This window comes from Aulonocara sp. 'chitande type north' Nkhata Bay, linkage group LG19 (assembly GCF_057382095.1).
Source record: "Aulonocara sp. 'chitande type north' Nkhata Bay isolate Kocher_YH1m ecotype deep benthic linkage group LG19, A_spYH_male_GT1.1, whole genome shotgun sequence".
Lineage (NCBI taxonomy): Eukaryota > Metazoa > Chordata > Actinopteri > Cichliformes > Cichlidae > Aulonocara > Aulonocara sp. 'chitande type north' Nkhata Bay.
Genome location: NC_141362.1, coordinates 280,445 through 301,173, shown reverse-complemented (window position 1 = coordinate 301,173; position 20,729 = coordinate 280,445). Strand labels below are relative to the sequence as shown.

Below are 20,729 nucleotides of genomic sequence, written 5' to 3'. Positions count from 1 at the left end.
AAACGCTTTCTTTCGCCAAGACAGTGCGTTTCTGACGATTACATGCATTTGAATGGGGAACTCGACCGAAACAAACTATAGGGTTTCATTATGTGAATAACTTGGAAATCTTAGCTCAAACAGCTGCAAAACCTGTTTTCCCAGCACGGGGACCTTGAGTTCTATAAGATAAAGCCATGAATACGCATATCTGAGTTTCCTATCAAAAGTTACAGCTATTTATATGAAGTTGTGCAAAAACGCTTTCTTTCGCCAAGACAGTGCGTTTCTGACTATTACATGCATTTGAATGGGGAACTCGACCGAAACAAAGTATAGGGTTTCATTATGTGAATAACTTGGAAATCTTAGCTCAAACAGCTGCAAAACCTTTTTGCCCAGCACGGGGACATTGAGTTCTATAAGATAAAGCCATATACATGTGTATCTGAGTCTTCTATCAAAAGTTACAGCTATTTATATGAAGTTGTACAAAAACGCTTTATTTCGCCAAGACAGTGCGTTTCTCACTGTTACATGCATTTGAATGGGGAACTCGACCGAAACAAAGTATAAGTTTTCATTATGTGAATAATTTGGAAATCTTAGCTCAAACAGCTGCAAAACCTGTTTTCCCAGCACGGGGACCTTGAGTTCTATAACATAAAGCCATAAACATGTGTATCTGAGTCTTCTATCAAAAGTAACAGCTATTTATATGAAGTTGTACAAAAACGCTTTCTTTCGCCAAGACAGTGCGTTTCTCACTGTTACATGCATTTGAATGGGGAACTCGACCGAAACAAAGTATAGGTTTTCATTATGTGAATAACTTGGAAATCTTAGCTCAAACAGCTGCAAAACCTGTTTTCTCAGCACGGGGACCTTGAGTTCTATAAGATAAAGCCCTAAGCATGTGTATCCGAGTCTTCTATCAAAAGTAACAGCTATTTATATGAAGTTGTACAAAAACGCTTTCTGTCGCCAAGACAATGCGTTTCTCACTGTTACATGCATTTGAATGGGAAACTCGCCCGAGACAAAGTATAGGTTTTCATTATGTGAATAATTTTAAAATCTTAGCTCAATCGGCTGCAAAACCTGTTTGCCCAGCACGGGGATATTGAGTTCTATAAGATAAAGCCATGATCATGTGTATCTGAGTCTTCTATCAAAAGTAACAGCTATTTATATGAAGTTGTACAAAAACGCTTTCTTTCGCCAAGACAGTGCGTTTCTCACTGTAACATGCATTTGAATGGGGAACTCGACCGAAACAAAGTATAGGTTTTCATTATGTGAATAACTTGGAAATCTTAGCTCAAACAGCTGCAAAACCTGTTTTCTCAGCACGGGGACCTTGAGTTCTATAAGATAAAGCCCTAAGCATGTTTATCTGAGTCTTCTATCAAAAGTAACAGCTATTTATATGAAGTTGTACAAAAACGCTTTATTTCGCCAAGACAGTGCGTTTCTCACTGTTACATGCATTTGAATGGGGAACTCGACCGAAACAAAGTATAAGTTTTCATTATGTGAATAACTTGGAAATCTTAGCTCAAACAGCTGCAAAACCCGTTTTCCCAGCACGGGGACCTTGAGTTCTATAAGATAAAGCCATGAATACGCATATCTGAGTCTTCTATCAAAAGTTACAGCTATTTATATGAAGTTGTACAAAAACGCTTTATTTCGCCAAGACAGTGCGTTTCTCACTGTTACATGCATTTGAATGGGGAACTCGACCGAAACAAAGTATAGGTTTTCATTATGTGAATAACTTGGAAATCTTAGCTCAAACAGCTGCAAAACCTGTTTTCTCAGCACGGGGACCTTGAGTTCTATAAGATAAAGCCCTAAGCATGTGTATCCGAGTCTTCTATCAAAAGTAACAGCTATTTATATGAAGTTGTACAAAAACGCTTTCTGTCGCCAAGACAATGCGTTTCTCACTGTTACATGCATTTGAATGGGAAACTCGCCCGAGACAAAGTATAGGTTTTCATTATGTGAATAATTTTAAAATCTTAGCTCAATCGGCTGCAAAACCTGTTTGCCCAGCACGGGGATATTGAGTTCTATAAGATAAAGCCATGATCATGTGTATCTGAGTCTTCTATCAAAAGTAACAGCTATTTATATGAAGTTGTACAAAAACGCTTTCTTTCGCCAAGACAGTGCGTTTCTCACTGTAACATGCATTTGAATGGGGAACTCGACCGAAACAAAGTATAGGTTTTCATTATGTGAATAACTTGGAAATCTTAGCTCAAACAGCTGCAAAACCTGTTTTCTCAGCACGGGGACCTTGAGTTCTATAAGATAAAGCCCTAAGCATGTTTATCTGAGTCTTCTATCAAAAGTAACAGCTATTTATATGAAGTTGTACAAAAACGCTTTATTTCGCCAAGACAGTGCGTTTCTCACTGTTACATGCATTTGAATGGGGAACTCGACCGAAACAAAGTATAAGTTTTCATTATGTGAATAACTTGGAAATCTTAGCTCAAACAGCTGCAAAACCCGTTTTCCCAGCACGGGGACCTTGAGTTCTATAAGATAAAGCCATGAATACGCATATCTGATTTTCCTATCAAAAGTTACAGCTATTTATATGAAGTTGTACAAAAACGCTTTCTTTCGCCAAGACAGTGCGTTTCTCACTGTTACATGCATTTGAAAGGGGAACTCGACCGAAACAAAGTATAGGTTTTCATTATGTGAATAACTTGGAAATCTTAGCTCAAACAGCTGCAAAACCTGTTTGCCCAGCACGGGGACCTTGAGTTCTATAAGATAAACCCCTAAGCATGTGTATCTGAGTCTTCTATCAAAAGTTACAGCTATTTATATGAAGTTGTACAAAAACGCTTTCTTTCGCCAAGACAGTGCGTTTCTGACGATTACATGCATTTGAATGGGGAACTCGACTGAAACAAAGTATAGGTTTTCATTATGTGAATAACTTGGAAATCTTAGCTCAAACAGCTGCAAAGACCTGTTTGCCCAGCACGGGGATATTGAGTTCTATAAGATAAAGCCATAAACATGTTTGTCTGAGTCTTCTATCAAAAGTTACAGCTGTCTTTATGAAGACCATTAAAAACGCTTTATTTACATGCATTTGAATGGGGAACTCGCACGAAACAAAGTATAGGTTTTCATTATGTGAATAACTTGGAAATCTTAGCTCAAACAGCTGCAAAACCTGTTTTCCCAGCACCGGGACCTTGAGTTCTATAAGATAAAGCCATAAACATGTGTATCTGAGTCTTCTATCAAAAGTTACAGCTATTTATATGAAGTTGTACAAAAACGCTTTCTTTCGCCAAGACAGTGCGTTTCTCACTGTTACATGCATTTGAATGGGGAACTCGACCGAAACAAAGTATAGGTTTTCATTATGTGAATAACTTGGAAATCTTAGCTCAAACAGCTGCAAAACCTTTTTGCCCAGCACGGGGACATTGAGTTCTATAAGATAAAGCCATATACATGTGTATCTGAGTCTTCTATCAAAAGTTACAGCTATTTATATGAAGTTGTACAAAAACGCTTTATTTCGCCAAGACAGTGCGTTTCTCACTGTTACATGCATTTGAATGGGGAACTCGACCGAAACAAACTATAGGGTTTCATTATGTGAATAACTTGGAAATCTTAGCTCAAGCAGCTGCAAAACCTGTTTTCCCAGCACGGGGACCTTGAGTTCTATAAGATAAAGCCATGAATACGCATATCTGAGTTTCCTATCAAAAGTTACAGCTATTTATATGAAGTTGTGCAAAAACGCTTTCTTTCGCCAAGACAGTGCGTTTCTGACTATTACATGCATTAGAATGGGGAACTCGACCGAAACAAAGTATAGGTTTTCATTATGTGAATAACTTGGAAATCTTAGCTCAAACAGCTGCAAAACCTTTTTGCCCAGCACGGGGACATTGAGTTCTATAAGATAAAGCCATATACATGTGTATCTGAGTCTTCTATCAAAAGTTACAGCTATTTATATGAAGTTGTACAAAAACGCTTTCTTTCGCCAAGACAGTGCGTTTCTCACTGTTACATGCATTTGAATGGGGAACTCGACCGAAACAAAGTATAGGTTTTCATTATGTGAATAATTTGGAAATCTTAGCTCAAGCAGCTGCAAAACCTGTTTTCCCAGCACGGGGATATTGAGTTCTATAAGATAAATCCATGAATACGCATATCTGAGTTTCCTATCAAAAGTTACAGCTATTTATATGAAGTTGTACAAAAACGCTTTCTTTCGCCAATACAGTGCGTTTCTCACTGTTACATGCATTTGAATGGGGAACTCGACCGAAACAAAGTATAGGGTTTCATTATGTGAATAACTTGGAAATCTTAGCTCAAACAGCTGCAAAACCTGTTTTCCCAGCACGGGGACCTTGAGTTCTATAAGATAAAGCCATGAACATGTGTGTCTGAGTCTTCTATCAAAAGTTACAGCGATGGAGTTGTTCAAAAACGCTTTATTTCGCCAAGACAGTGTGTTTCTCACTGTTACATGCATTTGAATGGGAAACTCGCCTGAGACAAAGTATAGGTTTTCATTATATGAATAATTTTAAAATCTTAGCTCAAACGGCTGCAAAACATATTTGCCCAGCACGGGGATATTGAGTTCTATAAGATAAAGCCATAAACATGTTTGTCTGAGTCTTCTATCAAAAGTTACAGCGATTTATATGGAGTTGTTCAAAAACGCTTTATTTCGCCAAGACAATGCGTTCCTCACTGTAACATGCATTTGAATGGGAAACTCACCCGAGACAAAGTATAGGTTTTCATTATGTGAATAATTTTAAAATCTTAGCTCAAACGGCTGCAAAGACCTGTTTGCCCAGCAGGGGATATTGAGTTCTATAAGATAAAGCCATAAACATGTTTGTCTGAGTCTTCTATCAAAAGTTACAGCTGTCTTTATGAAGACCATTAAAAACGCTTTATTTACATGCATTTGAATGGGGAACTCGCACGAAACAAAGTATAGGTTCTCATTATGTGAATAATTTTAAAATCTTAGCTCAAACAGCTGCAAAACCTGTTTGCCCAGCACGGGGATATTGAATTCTATAAGATAAAGCCATAAATACGTATATCTGAATCTTCTATCAAAAGTTACAGCTATTTATATGAAGATGTAGGTAAAGCCATAAATATGTAGGATCAGTTTGTAACTTCCTCCCTCTTCCTTAGAATGCATAAAGAAGTAGGAGCACCACCTCTGTGGCAGCACTGACATGACTGAACTGCAATGTGTGTCGTGTGCTGGCGCAGTAAAAAATAGCTTGATCAGAGCTCTTTCTGTGTTGCAGACTTTATCTAAAAAATTCCATGACCCCCCCCCCCCCTGCAATCTTTCTTACTGAATCTCTACTATGAGTCATGTTACCTGAGATTAATTCTATGTTTACCTGTCAGCCTGGACGAATGTGCTGTGTGAAGGAAATCTTTGTGGAAATCCTCTTTGGCTTTTTGTTATTTTAATTCTCTTTTCTGTTTTCCAGAACAGTTCTCCACAGTCACTGTCCATATGGGTCAGTGGGACCAAGAAGCACTCTGCTAATGTGTGGACTCTGACCAGCAACATCCAGCAAGACCCAGACAGCGTTTTCTATCTCCCAGCTGGAGTTTTTTGTTTGTCTGTGACTGGAGAGTCAGATTTTTGTTGAGCTTCATACTTGCAGAGGTAAGTCAGTTTGCAGAGATCCCTCCCACCCTGGCTTTTATGTGCTAGATTTCTTATCTGAAACAGTAATATTTCAGTGACTGCTGCTTATACCACAGGTTAATACTGTTACTGATCCCTGATAGGAGAATCATCAATTTTGCCAGCAAAGAAGCCTGGTGGATGTTTGTTTACAGTCTGATGGTGGGACGTCATGCTCTGCATCTTTAAAGTTTGTCTCTTGATTATTATTCATACCCAGTAATGTGAAGTATGCTCATATCTACTATAACTGAACCAACCTGGTGCTCTTCATTTATGGAGGCTGTTGAGTCTGAATGTTGGATGTTGTGTATCTCGTGTTCTCTGGGCTTTGTTGTCCTCAGTCTTTTTGCAGGATCAGAAAACAAAACCAGGAGGCGCGTAAATGTTTCTTCTCCATGATGTTTCTTCAAATGTTTCTTCTGGATGATGATATGACCGTGACACGGGATGCCACCTTTGGTCTTGTGATGAAGCAAAGCTCAGGAAGAAGTGTGATTAAATGGTACCCACATGTGTGCTGCTGAGAAGGATGTACAGGGGCACCTGCAGCCAAATCCAAGCTTCAGGTTAGTTGTAGTTGCAGAACGCTATAGGACTGAGACAGCTGAGGCATCAAATGTTTGATTAAACGGATGAAAAAGAGAAGTTTTTTCCCTATAATTATCACTTCTTAAAATCTGTAGCAACTTCAAGTCTTTCAGCATGCTGAGCATGCTCAGAATGTGACAATATATTTTTGTTCAATATTTAATTTCTTTCAGTTGCAATTGTTAAATGAAAAAAAATATATTCTTATAATTTAGCAAACTAATTTATCAAAAAAAATATATATACATATATCTGTAGTAGTTTTAATGAATTAATTTGACACCTGTATTGAAAATACCATATTGTATTCATACAGAATCAGTATGGTATCATTGTTTGTCTGTTCACTGATTGTTGAAGCTAAGAGCTACTTTGATCTGTTTAGATCTAAAGTATCCAAAGTTGAGCTCTGATGTTTCTTCACCCCTGTGTGTGTGATATGTGATTCCTACATGCTGGCAGAGCGGCAGTTTGTGCTCACAGATGGTGACGGTGTGGAGAGACGGTGGTGTTTCCTCAGAAGAACCAGCAGAGTCACAAAGGACACCAGTCCATCTCACCACCTTGACTTGCTGACTGATGCTCATCTGCACTGCACAGAGGAAATCAACTGACCGAGGTTTGTCCAGTGACGTGTTATGAAATGTATATTTGTTTTATGCTTACAGATATGTTTTTCTTGACAGAGGCTCTGCAGAGGTTAGACAAAGCAGAGAAAACATGTGCTTTACATTTTACTGTGATTTATTGAGATATTTGTTGCCTGATGTTCAGCAGGAATGGAGAAATAGAATCAAAGGGAGATGTTTTTGATGTTTTTGTAATGATGTAAGTAAATCTTCAATATTATTTATTTGCTTGGTTATATTAGGAGTGTTTCTGAGTGAGGGGGAGAGGAGTCGTCATCCAGGTAAAGTGACGTAGATCAGTGGATACACTTGTCTCCCCTTTAAAGGAGACGATCCAAGTCATCCTTAAATGTTAGTGCTTTCAAATACACAAACATTTTTAAAGGACAAAAATGAACATCCAACTTTGACTGTAATACAAAATAAATCTTTGCATGTGTGTTTTCAAACTCTCAGATGGGCAGCATATCAGTCTTGGACTGTCTAACCTGCCGGAGCAGCACTGAATGACCACCGGACGAGCATGTTCCTGCAACATTCAGCATCTGATCTGTCATCTGTGTGCTTCTGCTTTTGGTAAGTAGAGTTACCCAACTCCAGTAACTCTAAACACATGCCATCCATTTCTAACGGCCTGGTTACTTCCTGTCAGTTACTTTAGAAACCATGTGGTCACCTGACCTAACACTGTTTCTTCTTCTTCCCCTTAATGTTGAAGTGTCAAATGTCACACAGCTGGAGAGGAAACTACACCAGTGTACTGGGATGTTTCAGCAACACGTGCCAGATGCTGTTCCTTCATGGTGACATCACCAGAGACAGTCCCGCCCACCTCAGGACCCATTGATTATGATGATCTGATCCATCAAATCCCCAGCAGGTGAACCTTATTCATGACATAACACCGCAACAATGTAAAAAATTAAACAGCAACAGTCTAAATGTAAAGTGCATTCTAAAGTCCTCTTCAATAAATTGTATGCAAAGAGTCATTCAGGTCACTACAGAACCCAGAGTCTTCATCATTAAATCTCTGGTTGCTTCATTTTTATATCCTATATCAGATATTTTAAAGGTTAGCTTAGGTAAAGTTCCATTCTCATGGTGAGGCAAAATGCTTTATGTGTGTGTGTGTGTCATGAACGGCTATAAAAGGCCTATAATTAAAGAACAAAGCGGGGTTTGAGTTCGAGTTGCGGCAGACTGTCACTACTTGTAAATGGAACGCAGCCTTCCTACGGCAGACAGCTAATAACAGGAATCGGACGCGGTCCAGCCAAGTCCACAGCAACCACCATAGCAACCGCCTAGCATGACCTTAAAAACATATTCTGTCTTCATAACTATCAAAATCGTGAAATGATTTGCAAAGTGTGAAAGTGTTACAGCTGCAGAGAGCTATGGCGGTATCTATGGAAGCTGTTTACATAGATAATAATATACGATGTAACCATGGAGACAGTCAGTCACGTGAGCTAGCGGTGCACGTTTACTACAGTGAATAAGGTGATTGAGTGCACAGCGTCCACACTCTGCAGGGGGTAAAGACATTACTTCAATATTGTTTTATATTGATATATATTTGCCTTCTGTTGACCATCACCTCAGGTTCACCATTACAGTTTCAGCATACAAATGCACACTGTCTAAACACATTCAAAAACTCATGTCTCAGAAATAAGCACAGCTGTTCATGTTTGTCATTAGAGTTTTATTTGTAAGAAAATTATGAACTTCATATTGTGCATTAAATAAAAGAACATTTCACAACTCTTGAGTCAACAGAAACAGGTAACAGAAATGTCTCTAATGTGTACAGTGTAGTGTAAGCATTAAAAGATCATAAAGGAAACACTAACATTTATGTGAAACTAATTGTAATAAAAAATGAGCAGGTGCTTTATAGATTTAAAAGAAAGAATCTGAAAACAACACTTTTTTGGTCTAAGTGATCAAAGTAGAAAACAGAACTGATGTTCAAGAACAAACCGTAGCTGCACTAATATTACACATCTCGATCGTTGTACTGAACAGACATGTTGCTTTTAAAACCACATGCAGTGTGTGACCATGACTGTTCACTGAGACCATGAACGCCACTTCGCTGAAGCATTCTTATTCTTCTTCTTGCCATTAAATTGGAAGCAGAAGCAGCACGAGCTGATTTGATCTACTGAAAGGAAAAAGCAGAACATCTGAGTTGAAACCAGTCAGCTGAAATCATTAAGACAGGAACAAATTCAATGCAGTGTCTCAAGTGGCTTAGCCTGTTACAACTGTTGATACAAGCTAAATACGGTTAACACACAGTGTCAGGGAGCTCCAGTGTGGGAACTAGTGGCTTTAGGTTTGTAGTCATTTAACTTTCATCCATTCATTCATTTAATTCAGGAGGAAGAAATGCCAGGTTGGTGCAGGCTGGTTACATGCATTTGGTCCCATGCTGTCTTTAATTAAATGACTTGGTTCATTTTATGGCTGGGCTGTATGTGGGGTTATATCATGTTATTTGGGCAGGAGTACCTGTCCCCTGTTAGACTTAGAAAGTTTCTCCATAAGAAGAGTTTCTAACTCTTCTAGCACATCTGTGGCTGACAGCTTTTTGGTGGCTCTTTTTACCCCACACTGGTTGTGAGTGTGTAAATAGCCCCACTAGTTCTTTTGGGTTGCAGTTAACTTGGGAGGAAGGGGTGGGTATGCCATGATTAGGTGAATAACAATTATATGGGATACATAAATTTCACAATGCATGCATATATCTCTATCAATTAAACCTGGCCTGAGGGCTGCCATTTTTTACATTCAGTTATTTCTCTTAGAAATGTTGGAACTAAATAATGAATGTGTTACAGTTAAAGTGAAACACTGGTCAGTGTAAATGGCTCATTGGGACACAGAAACCTTTAAATTAAACCTGATATCTAGTGTCAAACAATATCAAAGCTGTAAAAGATGTTTACAGTCAGAATTTATAAAACTTTGATTGTAAATAAATTCAAACAAGTGAGCTTTTCTCTTTGTGCTGAATATCAACACTGTGGTTTCTTAGACTGTAAGCTTTACTTTAGTGCAACCAGTTGCAGAAGCTGCCACTCCAAATGTCTTTTGATAACAAGAAAAAAATACCTTTTCAGTCCACGGCCTGAAGTTCTTCTCCGACATCTTCTGCAATCGGCTTTGTCTGCTGGTTTGAAGACAATAAACCACAAAAAAGATGATTTAGTCACTTTGTCTGTGTCATGCAGCTCGAATGTGTCGTGTAAAGATGTTGAATAGCCGTCGTTATCCCTCTGCTGCGTCAGTAGGATTTTACTGTTCAGCATCTCATTGATATGTGAGGAATGCTAATGTAACACGATAACAGACTTACATCATTAAAACATAAAGGGCAGGAGATATTTAGATATTTTTATATTTATATTACATTTTATAGCTGACGGATATTACTAAATAGATAGAATTTACTAAATAGCTGGATGAACATGAAAAATATGTCTATAATAACAAATGACCATGAGAGCCAGTAGAATTAATTCAGCTGGACACTCGAAAGATGTCCTTAAATGCTCTTTAAGTGGCAGAACAGATGAACAAACAGTTAATCGCTTACTTGAGATGAAATCTGCTCAGCTACTTTGAAAACAGCTTCTAACTGGTTCCTCCTTTAACAGGATGACTGCTCAGGGGTAATGCCATCATGCAATCCAGCAACCTTTATGGTTCTGCTTTGATTCACCAGGAACTATTAGGGAAACCTTCCAGCGCCTCCTGTGAAAGACGCAGGCATAAACACACAAACATTTATTAACATGTTCCACAGTGTTCCAGTTTGATTTTCTCATCCTGTGGACAACAACGTACATGGATGCAGGTTTATTGTTAACTTTTGTAAGGTTTATTTAGTGAACATATCCAGCTGCAGCTCCACTGTGATCCTGAACTGGATAAGCACTTAAGAAAATGTGTCAATAAATGGACAAACATCAACTTACTATATTTATCCAAACAGATGGGACCAATAATGCTTCACTGAGTTAGAGACTTTAACGTCTCTTCTATGTAAGAATGTCTCGTGCTGATATACCTGCAAACTTGACAACAAAGGTTTTTCAGACTACATGTAGCTGTCCTCTATGTCAGCTAACACGGTTACATTCATGTCACACTTATTTCTGCTTTCCCATTTTATAATTATTACTTACATTTTGATTAGATACCTTGATTTTGTAAATAATCAGATTACATAATTGGAATACAATGTATCCAATTCAGGATTGCGGGAGGATGAAGCCTATCCCAGCTGATACAGGACAAAGACAGGCTGCCAGTTTATTGCAGGGCTAACACAATATGTGTAACAGAAAATCCACTTAAATGTTTGATATTTCTTATAATAATCATAATTATGACTATTATTTAAAGGTTTCTTCATAAATACATTTAGATTTTTTATAACCCCTAAAATATAAACCTGAGCTGTTTCAGATTCTGACCTCTGACCTCAGTGACCTGGCTGTGTCCTCACTGCAGCTCCCTCTTGGAAGTACGTCTGCTTCTTGTCTTCCCCCAGTGTTGACCGCCTGACATCAAGATATCACGTACTGTAACTGAGGAACAAAAAAGGACAAACACTTGCCTTCATTTAAAAGTACATTCATACAGAGATAATCTATGGAAAGACACTAGTTCACAGTTTGGGAGGAATCAGTTCCTGTGAAACATTTCTGTAAATGAACATCATGTGGAGAATGAATGAAATGAGTTCTTCAGGTGACTCAGCAGTCCCACACTGACAAATGAAATCTAGTTAAACTATTAAGCATATTTGCTCTTCTGAAATCTGTGTTAAATAACAACAAACATAAATTAGTAACAAAAACTACAGCTGAGTATAGGCTTTACAAACCACCAGAAGCTATAATGCTAAATTTTAATCTTCAAATGTTTCTGAGCCGTCTTCAACCTGCTTTTAACACATTAAAGTCTCAATAAATAAAGTCAATGCAGACTCAATCCTAAATGTTCAGCACACAGAGACACAGAGGTACTGTTTAAAGTTTAGTGTTAACTTGAGTCACTGATCATTCACAGTATTACAGAGTCTGGAAGTCTTTGCATGATGTCCACGTCACTGTAAGTTTCTAGCTGACTCTCAGGTGTGCCAGCAGGAACGAGTAATAATAACCTGCATCCTGAGGTTTGTCATGCAGGATTAAAGGAGCCAAGCTTTGTTCACACAGCTAGGATTGTATTTTACACTAACCCTGGGTCAGTATCAACTTCAAGAAGACAGCTGTAACTGTTGATACACACATATTTATGGCTTTGCCTTATAGAATTCAGCATCTCAGTGCTGAGGAAATAGGTTTTAAAGCTGTGTGAGCTAAGATTTTCAAGTTATTCACATAATGAAAACCTATACTTTGTTTCGGGCGAGTTCCCCATTCAAATGCATGTAATCGTCAGAAACGCACTGTGTTGACAAAATAAAGCGTTTTTGTACAACTTCATATAAATAGCTGTAACTTTTGATAGAAGACTCAGACAAACATATTTATCTATTTATCTATAGTCTATAAGGCAAAGCCATAAATATGTGTGTGTGAGTCTTCTCTCAAAATTTACAGCTGTCTTTATGAAGTTTATGGAAAAACGCTTTATATCACCACGTTAGTGCGTTTCTCGCTATTACATGCATTTTGAATGGAGTTCTCGCCCGACACAAAGTATAGGTTTTAATTTGTGAATAACTTGAAAATTTTAGCTCAAACAGCTGCAAAACCTATTTCCTCAGCACGGAGATGCTGAATTCTATAAGGCAAAGCCATAAATATGTGTGTGTGTGTGAGTCCTCTATCAAAAGTTACAGCTGTCTTCATGAAGTTGATACTGACCCAGGGTCAGTGTAAAATACAAGTTATTCACATAATGAAAACTTATACTTTGTTTCGTGCAAGAACTCCATTCAAATGCATGTAATAGTCAGAAACGCACTGTCTCGGCGAAATGAAGCCTTTTTGTACAACTTCATGAAGTTAGCTGTAACTTTTGATAAAAGGCTCAAAGCAGAGGGATAACGACGGCTATTCAACATCGTTACACGACACATTCGAGCTGCATGACACAGACAAAGTGACTAAATCATCTTTTTTGTGGTTTATTGTCTTCAAACCAGCAGACAAAGCCGATTGCAGAAGATGTCGGAGAAGAACTTCAGGCCGTGTACTGAAAAGGTATTTTTTTCTTGTTATCAAAAGACATTTGGAGTGGCAGCTTCTGCAACTGGTTGCACTAAAGTAAAGCTTACAGTCTAAGAAACCACAGTGTTGATATTCAGCACAAAGAGAAAAGCTCACTTGTTTGAATTTATTTACAATCATAGTTTTATAAATTCTGACTGTAAACATCTTTTACAGCTTTGATATTGTTTGACACTAGATATCAGGTTTAATTTAAAGGTTTCTGTGTCCCAATGAGCCATTTACACTGACCAGTGTTTCACTTTAACTGTAACACATTCATTATTTAGTTCCAACATTTCTAAGAGAAATAACTGAATGTAAAAAATGGCAGCCCTCAGGCCAGGTTTAATTGATAGAGATATATGCATGCATTGTGAAATTTATGTATCCCATATAATTGTTATTCACCTAATCATGGCATACCCACCCCTTCCTCCCAAGTTAACTGCAACCCAAAAGAACTAGTGGGGCTATTTACACACTCACAACCAGTGTGGGGTAAAAAGAGCCACCAAAAAGCTGTCAGCCACAGATGTGCTAGAAGAGTTAGAAACTCTACTTATGGAGAAACTTTCTAAGTCTAACAGGGGACAGGTACTCCTGCCCAAATAACATGATATAACCCCACATACAGCCCAGCCATAAAATGAACCAAGTCATTTAATTAAAGACAGCATGGGACCAAATGCATGTAACCAGCCTGCACCAACCTGGCATTTCTTCCTCCTGAATTAAATGAATGAATGGATGAAAGTTAAATGACTACAAACCTAAAGCCACTAGTTCCCACACTGGAGCTCCCTGACACTGTGTGTTAACTGTATTTAGCTTGTATCAACAGTTGTAACAGGCTAAGCCACTTGAGACACTGCATTGAATTTGTTCCTGTCTTAATGATTTCAGCTGACTGGTTTCAACTCAGATGTTCTGCTTTTTCCTTTCAGTAGATCAAATCAGCTCGTGCTGCTTCTGCTTCCAATTTAATGGCAAGAAGAAGAATAAGAATGCTTCAGCGAAGTGGCGTTCATGGTCTCAGTGAACAGTCATGGTCACACACTGCATGTGGTTTTAAAAGCAACATGTCTGTTCAGTACAACGATCGAGATGTGTAATATTAGTGCAGCTACGGTTTGTTCTTGAACATCAGTTCTGTTTTCTACTTTGATCACTTAGACCAAAAAAGTGTTGTTTTCAGATTCTTTCTTTTAAATCTATAAAGCACCTGCTCATTTTTTATTACAATTAGTTTCACATAAATGTTAGTGTTTCCTTTATGATCTTTTAATGCTTACACTACACTGTACACATTAGAGACATTTCTGTTACCTGTTTCTGTTGACTCAAGAGTTGTGAAATGTTCTTTTATTTAATGCACAATATGAAGTTCATAATTTTCTTACAAATAAAACTCTAATGACAAACATGAACAGCTGTGCTTATTTCTGAGACATGAGTTTTTGAATGTGTTTAGACAGTGTGCATTTGTATGCTGAAACTGTAATGGTGAACCTGAGGTGATGGTCAACAGAAGGCAAATATATATCAATATAAAACAATATTGAAGTAATGTCTTTACCCCCTGCAGAGTGTGGACGCTGTGCACTCAATCACCTTATTCACTGTAGTAAACGTGCACCGCTAGCTCACGTGACTGACTGTCTCCATGGTTACATCGTATATTATTATCTATGTAAACAGCTTCCATAGATACCGCCATAGCTCTCTGCAGCTGTAACACTTTCACACTTTGCAAATCATTTCACGATTTTGATAGTTATGAAGACAGAATATGTTTTTAAGGTCATGCTAGGCGGTTGCTATGGTGGTTGCTGTGGACTTGGCTGGACCGCGTCCGATTCCTGTTATTAGCTGTCTGCCGTAGGAAGGCTGCGTTCCATTTACAAGTAGTGACAGTCTGCCGCAACTCGAACTCAAACCCCGCTTTGTTCTTTAATTATAGGCCTTTTATAGCCGTTCATGACACACACACACACATAAAGCATTTTGCCTCACCATGAGAATGGAACTTTACCTAAGCTAACCTTTAAAATATCTGATATAGGATATAAAAATGAAGCAACCAGAGATTTAATGATGAAGACTCTGGGTTCTGTAGTGACCTGAATGACTCTTTGCATACAATTTATTGAAGAGGACTTTAGAATGCACTTTACATTTAGACTGTTGCTGTTTAATTTTTTACATTGTTGCGGTGTTATGTCATGAATAAGGTTCACCTGCTGGGGATTTGATGGATCAGATCATCATAATCAATGGGTCCTGAGGTGGGCGGGACTGTCTCTGGTGATGTCACCATGAAGGAACAGCATCTGGCACGTGTTGCTGAAACATCCCAGTACACTGGTGTAGTTTCCTCTCCAGCTGTGTGACATTTGACACTTCAACATTAAGGGGAAGAAGAAGAAACAGTGTTAGGTCAGGTGACCACATGGTTTCTAAAGTAACTGACAGGAAGTAACCAGGCCGTTAGAAATGGATGGCATGTGTTTAGAGTTACTGGAGTTGGGTAACTCTACTTACCAAAAGCAGAAGCACACAGATGAAGGATCAGATGCTGAATGTTGCAGGAACATGCTCGTGCGGTGGTCATTCAGTGCTGCTCCGGCAGGTTAGACAGTCCAAGACTGATATGCTGCCCATCTGAGAGTTTGAAAACACACATGCAAAGATTTATTTTGTATTACAGTCAAAGTTGGATGTTCATATTTGTCCTTTAAAAATGTTTGTGTATTTGAAAGCACTAACATTTAAGGATGACTTGGATCGTCTCCTTTAAAGGGGAGACAAGTGTATCCACTGATCTACGTCACTTTACCTGGATGATGACTCCTCTCCCCCTCACTCAGAAACACTCCTAATATAACCAAGCAAATAAATAATATTGAAGATTTACTTACATCATTACAAAAACATCAAAAACATCTCCCTTTGATTCTATTTCTCCATTCCTGCTGAACATCAGGCAACAAATATCTCAATAAATCACAGTAAAATGTAAAGCACATGTTTTCTCTGCTTTGTCTAACCTCTGCAGAGCCTCTGTCAAGAAAAACATATCTGTAAGCATAAAACAAATATACATTTCATAACACGTCACTGGACAAACCTCGGTTAGTTGATTTCCTCTGTGCAGTGCAGACGAACATCAGTCAGCAAGTCAAGGTGGTGAGATGGACTGGTGTCCTTTGTGACTCTGCTGGTTCTTCTGAGGAAACACCACCGTCTCTCCACACCGTCACCATTTGTGAGCACAAACTGCCGCTCTGCCAGCATGTAGGAAATCACATATCACACACACAGGGGTGAAGAAACATTAGAGCTCAACTTTGGATACTTTAGATCTAAACAGATCAAAGTAGCTCTTAGCTTCAACAATCAGTGAACAGACAAACAATGATACCATACTGATTCTGTATGAATACAATATGGTATTTTCAATACAGGTGTCAAATTAATTCATTAAAACTACTACAGATATATGTATATATATTTTTTTTGATAAATTAGTTTGCTAAATTATAAGAATATATTTTTTTTCATTTAACAATTGCAACTGAAAGAAATTAAATATTGAACAAAAATATATTGTCACATTCTGAGCATGCTCAGCATGCTGAAAGACTTGAAGTTGCTACAGATTTTAAGAAGTGATAATTATAGGGAAAAAACTTCTCTTTTTCATCCGTTTAATCAAACATTTGATGCCTCAGCTGTCTCAGTCCTATAGCGTTCTGCAACTACAACTAACCTGAAGCTTGGATTTGGCTGCAGGTGCCCCTGTACATCCTTCTCAGCAGCACACATGTGGGTACCATTTAATCACACTTCTTCCTGAGCTTTGCTTCATCACAAGACCAAAGGTGGCATCCCGTGTCACGGTCATATCATCATCCAGAAGAAACATTTGAAGAAACATCATGGAGAAGAAACATTTACGCGCCTCCTGGTTTTGTTTTCTGATCCTGCAAAAAGACTGAGGACAACAAAGCCCAGAGAACACGAGATACACAACATCCAACATTCAGACTCAACAGCCTCCATAAATGAAGAGCACCAGGTTGGTTCAGTTATAGTAGATATGAGCATACTTCACATTACTGGGTATGAATAATAATCAAGAGACAAACTTTAAAGATGCAGAGCATGATGTCCCACCATCAGACTGTAAACAAACATCCACCAGGCTTCTTTGCTGGCAAAATTGATGATTCTCCTATCAGGGATCAGTAACAGTATTAACCTGTGGTATAAGCAGCAGTCACTGAAATATTACTGTTTCAGATAAGAAATCTAGCACATAAAAGCCAGGGTGGGAGGGATCTCTGCAAACTGACTTACCTCTGCAAGTATGAAGCTCAACAAAAATCTGACTCTCCAGTCACAGACAAACAAAAAACTCCAGCTGGGAGATAGAAAACGCTGTCTGGGTCTTGCTGGATGTTGCTGGTCAGAGTCCACACATTAGCAGAGTGCTTCTTGGTCCCACTGACCCATATGGACAGTGACTGTGGAGAACTGTTCTGGAAAACAGAAAAGAGAATTAAAATAACAAAAAGCCAAAGAGGATTTCCACAAAGACTCTCTTGGAATCAGCAATCAAAAAATCACTGGTTCATATTTCAATTAAATATGAACAGGTTCCTTAAATGTACGCATTTCAGATCTGATTTAATTTAATTTCCTTCACACAGCACATTCGTCCAGGCTGACAGGTAAACATAGAATTAATCTCAGGTAACATGACTCATAGTAGAGATTCAGTAAGAAAGATTGCAGGCTCTAATATTATTACCACACAATCCAAGGACACACCAACAGCTCAGATTTCTAGAACTATTTAAACAAATGTCTTCTGAATATTCAATTCATGTTCACAGTGGGAGGGTGGGGGGTGTCGTGGAATTTTTTAAATAAAGTCTGCAACACAGAAAGAGCTGTGATCAAGCTATTTATTACTGCGCACAGGAGAGCAAACACACATCAAACATCACAGTTCAGTCATGTCAGCTCTGCTACTTCAGCGTTATCAGCACCTGTAAAGGGAGTTGTTTTCTCAAACTGCTGAAGTAAGTTCATCTAGTTTTAGAAACTTTCATTGAACAGTCTATAACAGTGTCACAACTAAGCATATGCATAAGCACTTAAATGCTTTAAATGAGAATAACATAAAATTTCTATTACAGGAGCTAGAGCCTGTCCCAGTAGTCATAGGTAGAGCACACCTGGACAGGTCACCAGTCTGTCAGAGGACTAACACAGATGCAGCCTGACTCAATCCTAAATGTTCAGCACACAGAGAGTTTAGTGTTAACTTGAGTCACTGATCATTTGCAGTATTACAGACTCTGGCAGTCTTTGCATGATGTCCACGTCACTGTACGTTTCTAGCTGACTCTCAGGTGTGACAGGTGTGCCAGCAGGAAAGAGTAATAATAGCCTGCATCCTGAGGTTTTTCATGCAGGATTAAAGGAGCCAGGCTTTGTTCACACAGCTAGGATTGTATTTTACACTGACCCTGGGTCAGTATAAGTATCATACAGTTTAAACGAAGCACTGAAACTTGCACATATTTATTACAGATGCACTGAAGCTAATCGAGATATTTGCTGTCAGTCTGTGGCTGCGATTAAACACTTTACTGGAAACTTTATTAACTAGTACTTCGTCAGTCATGACAGAAGCTAATATTTCTGTGCTAACATCGTTTAAACAGTAACAACTTTACTCCAATATAAGCTAACGTTTACACCGTAACTTTAAGCTAGCACCAATAAAGACGGTAAAACACGTAATAACATCTACAAATGCATCTTAAAGCTGTTATATTAGCACTCGGTGTATTACTAAGATAACCACATTAACATTATTGACACTCGCTGACTTTTTCTATAAATGCTGTCCGTTTAAATGGTATTACCTGTAAACACTGCTGTATCCACCGGATTGCAGCCAGAGTGGATTCTGGAGTCTTCCCACGCTCCTGTTAGTGATCCTCCATCTGGATGGATGATAACAACCTTCTGAACAATCTAGCAGGAGATGTTCCATATCTATGGGACTGATTTGTGCTAATAACGCCCATTGTATGGACTGATAACAGCCGAAGCGGGTGAATAAAGTCACCCAGTCGCTAGCTGTGCCATTACCCAGCATACACCAGCACAATATTAGGCACAGCACCACCATAGACATTTTCAGTGGTTTTGAATGCAGGACATGGTTATCTTACCTTGTAAAATGCATGACAATAAAACAGCTAACCACCATAAAATGGTATTGTGTGTGTATGTATGTGCGTGTGTGTGTGAGAGAGAGAGAGAAAGAGAGGGGGGGGGGGGGGGGGGGGGGAGAGATCAAAGGCGTGCGTTTATGTTTTTTCTTGATCAAGAGTGTGCCTCCTCTCTCTTATTGGATGTATGGTATAGCATGTTTATTCAGGTGCACCTTTGAAGTCTATGAGAATACTTTGCAGCCTGGTCTGAGTGGTCATTTCTGCACAGACACAATGAAGCGTGCACTCAGTTTAGAGGAGGCTGTTGCTGCAGTTTTGCACTCTCCACAAGCAGTGGAGATACTTCTGACAGCGAAGAAGAATTTTTGCCAGGCACCGAGGAGCTTTGCAGCTCATGTGCGGAGGAGGAGAAGGAGAAGAAGGAAGAAGAGCAGGAGGAAGAGACAAGACTGGAGGATGGCCAGTGGAGATCTAAAAATGGAGAAATCATGTGGCAACCCACACACGAAGAGGTCCTGCCATTTTTTCCTCCCCCCATTTTAACCCCAGGACCAACCCATTATGCAATTCGTATAGGATCAGCAGCCCTGTGAGCACTTTCCATCTTTTTTTTGCAGAGGACATTATGCAGCTAATCCTGCATTTCACCAACCTGCAGGGGCAACAGGTCAGTAAAAGACTGGAAGGACATAGATGAGGAGTTGCAGGCTTACATGGGGCTTGTGATGCTGGCTGGCCTGTACAGGTCTCAACATGAAACGACAACAAGCCTGTGAAATGGGGAGACAGGGCTCTTCTGTTTCCTGCTACCAAGTCCAGGACTCTGGGAAGAGAAAGCCCCACATCATCCTGGATTATAACAAATGCAAAGGGGCTGTGGATCATCTGGACCAGGTAAGCACAATTATAAGTCATTTATTTGCCAAATTGTTTACCGTTTCTCATTGTTATAACTGATAAAGTCAGATAATGTGATTATAATAGTTTTGATATGAGATGATAGTTTTAGACTATGATAGTTTTGATAGTTACAGTAAGGAGGGGGGGGTTCAGTTTGACGCCCACAGGCAGGAAGAATCTCTTGCTTATGGCTGTATAAATCTGTTCATGTCACCTGATCATTTCTTTTTGTTTTGCAGGTTTGTGGCAACTACTCCTGCCGTAGGAGGACACGTAGGTGGCCCATGTGTCTGTTCTACCGCATGATCGAGGTAAGCTGCTATAATGCTTTCATTCAGACAGCTGTAACTTTTGATAGAAGACGCATATACACATATTTATGGCTTTATCTTAT

The 20,729-nt window shown here is 38.9% G+C and overlaps 2 long non-coding RNA genes across 12 annotated transcripts; one reads left to right on the top strand and one right to left on the bottom strand.

Moving 5' to 3' along the window:
• The first annotated feature begins 5,515 nt into the window (after positions 1-5,515).
• On the top strand, positions 5,516-7,523 carry LOC147306258 (uncharacterized). 3 transcript variants are annotated; one of them, XR_015126422.1, is made up of 4 exons: positions 5,516-5,698; positions 5,824-6,288; positions 6,773-6,929; positions 7,182-7,523. It is a non-coding gene; the product is annotated as an uncharacterized LOC147306258 (long non-coding RNA). The 3 variants fall into 3 exon arrangements; XR_015126420.1 differs by having other exon boundaries at positions 5,824-6,929; XR_015126421.1 differs by having other exon boundaries at positions 5,824-7,290; positions 7,396-7,509.
• A 1,092-nt stretch (positions 7,524-8,615) lies between these two features.
• LOC147306257 (uncharacterized) lies at positions 8,616-19,510 on the bottom strand. Of its 9 annotated transcripts, XR_015126481.1 has the most exons (12): positions 19,433-19,510; positions 19,121-19,201; positions 17,541-17,722; positions 16,951-17,415; positions 16,309-16,465; positions 15,948-16,056; positions 15,723-15,842; positions 15,419-15,580; positions 11,433-11,546; positions 10,550-10,707; positions 10,066-10,123; positions 8,616-9,112 (listed from the first exon to the last, which is right to left on the bottom strand). It is a non-coding gene; the product is annotated as an uncharacterized LOC147306257 (long non-coding RNA). The 9 variants fall into 9 exon arrangements; XR_015126480.1 differs by lacking the exon at positions 19,433-19,510 and having other exon boundaries at positions 19,121-19,426; XR_015126482.1 differs by lacking the exon at positions 19,433-19,510 and having other exon boundaries at positions 8,616-9,109; positions 19,121-19,426.
• Between the last annotated feature and the right edge of the window lie 1,219 nt (positions 19,511-20,729).